A 2,454-nucleotide genomic window follows, 5' to 3' on the forward strand; every position below is an offset into this window, starting at 1 on the left:
AATTCTCTGGCCCGTTGGCTGTGCCTCTCCCTCAGGTGTCAGGAGTGCTCCTATGCTGGTGTGCGCCTGTACCCCTGCAACACCCCAGCCAGCAACCCCTGCACCCTGCAATGCTCTCACCCTGCAACACCAACACCCAGCTCAAGCTGACATGGGACCAGAGGTGCTGGCTGGGGGTGTTGATTGCTTCTCTTTTCTCCCTTGCCAGACTCAGTAGAGGAAGCTGAGACTGAGCAGCCACAGGAACAAGGTGGGTTTTGCCAGTGGCTCAGGCTTCCTCTGGTTACAAGCTGGGCCTTGGGGTAACCCCGGGGGAGGTGACAGAGCTGAGTACGGGAGTATGGTGGACACTGGATGTGGTTGTCACCCTTCTGTGGTGTGGGCTGGGGGCGTGGGGGACGTCGCCTGAGGTGGGCCTAAACCTCCCGTCTACTCTGGCACTGGAGGCCGTGGCGTCCCACACTTCTTTCAATGAACATGCCGGCCCCCGCCTGGTCCTCGACCGAGATGCGGCATCCTTTCCACTGCTGGGGCCCACATGTAGCTGTGGGTTCCTTTCTCATGACCTGGAGAAGCTGCAGCTCACCCTGTGCTCTACCTCAGAGATGGGAGGCTACACAGCCCTCAGTGGGTGGCGGAATTCAGAGCCTTAGGTTGCAGTGGCCCCAGCTGAGGTCCCTGAAGGGTCTGCTCCTTCCTGAGGGGCTGATTCAGGGAGGCCCTCCCATCTCCCCTCTATGGCTCTGTCTCTTCCCCTCACACAGGGTCCGTGTGTGGACAGCCTGGTGATGTGGACGCCCCAAGGGCCCTTGGAAGTTCCCTGGGAATGGGATCCATCCCAGTACATTTGGGATGCAGACACAGGGTCCCAGAGGAGGCCCGGGAAGCCAGTGGGGAAGGGAAGGCTGTTGTAGGTTTGCCTCGGGGAGGGGGTGGTTCCACCCTCTGCCAAAGTCCCTGGAGCAAAGGCACATGGCTCTCCAGCTGTCCTGGAGGCCAGGGTGGTGGCTGGGAGGGGCTGTGTGTCTCTGTCGGGTGGGGGAGATTTCTTAGCTAATCTAGTGTAGTCAAGTCAGATATTTGCCTCTAAATCATATTTATTTATTTATTTTAATTCCAAGGCTTTACAGACGATGAAGGAGACAGTTTGTATTGAAAATAGTTTTTACATGTGAGCTTGAAACAGACAGTGTGTTTAAATCTAGGTTTTTCCTTCCCAGTGATGCCTCCTTTCATCCCGGGTTTTCCAACAGGAAATGCGCTCGTTTGCTCACCTCTGGGAGGGGGCTTTGGCTAGGAATCCACGGAAGCCAGCTGGAAGCCAGCAGATGCCAGCAGGCTGCTTGAGCAGCCTGGCCTTTGTTAACCCTTTAGGAACTGTGGGCTTCAGGTTTTCAGACCCTCCGAGGTGAAGGTGGCCGCAGGGGCCTGGAAGCTTTCCCATCCTTCCTGCAGGGATGGTCCATTTCCCTGCACGGAGCTGGGTACATGGGTACAACACCCCTGTCCTGTGCCGTCGGTGGCTTTACCAATTTTGCATAGCAGCTTTTGAGCTGATCAATAGCTCCGATTGGCTGTTGAGGATTTCATGGATTCCTGTACCCCATCGGGGGGCCCAATATGCTGACAAAAGTTACATTTGTAGTTGCAGTGCTGCATATACATGGGTCCAATTAGAAGGCTTTGATTCTTTCTAAAGGGAAAGGCATCTCTGAGGGATCGCTGAGCTGACATAGTCTCCTAAAACCATGCTGTCAGGTGGGCGACAAAGCAGGACAGGAGGGTGATTTCGTAGGAGAGTCGGGCCACGGGCCTGCATGTTCTCTCTGTCCCCATAGTGCTGGAGTTCCTACGTGCTCCAGGCCCCGGGTTTGCATTGCACATAATTCTCAAGGTCTCATGGCAAGCTGCACCAGGGACACAGAGTGCGGGGATGCGGGGACCCTGCCCCCAGTGGACCAAGGACTCACTGCTGGACTCTAATCTGTCTAGATGTTTTTGTGACTTGCAGAAATACCTCCACGTTGCCTGGGCCTGGAGCCACAGGAGACCCTGCAGAAGGTGAAGAATGTTCTGGAACAACGCAAGACCTGCCCAGGTTGCCCCCAGGAGCCAGCGTCCTGGGGTCTCTGTGCAACATGAGCTTGCAGGACCCCAAGGAGCCCTCCTTCTGCTTGGAAGCTGAGGACGACTGGGAGGATCCAGAGGCCCTGATCACACGGCTGCTGTTCCTGAACACCTCCGGATACAAGGCCAGCTTCCGTGGCCTGTACAACGTGGCGCTGCCATGGCTGAGCAGCATGTTCTGTAGCTTTAGTGATGAGGAGGAGCTGACTGGGCGCCTGGCACAGGCCCGAGGGGCGGCCAAGAAAGCTGGCCTCCTCATGGCCCTGGCCAGGCTCTGCTTCCTCCTGGGGCGGCTGTGCTGCAGGAGGCTCAAGCTGTCCCAGGCCC

At 57.0% G+C, this 2,454-nt stretch overlaps 1 pseudogene; it reads left to right on the forward strand.

Annotated features, from left to right (window-relative positions):
- The window catches only part of LOC105513760, a 40,679-nt pseudogene that overhangs the window by 23,574 nt on the left and 14,651 nt on the right, over positions 1-2,454 (forward strand).

Source organism: Colobus angolensis, unplaced genomic scaffold, assembly GCF_000951035.1.
Source record: "Colobus angolensis palliatus isolate OR3802 unplaced genomic scaffold, Cang.pa_1.0 Scaffold105, whole genome shotgun sequence".
Classification (NCBI taxonomy): Eukaryota; Metazoa; Chordata; class Mammalia; order Primates; family Cercopithecidae; genus Colobus; species Colobus angolensis.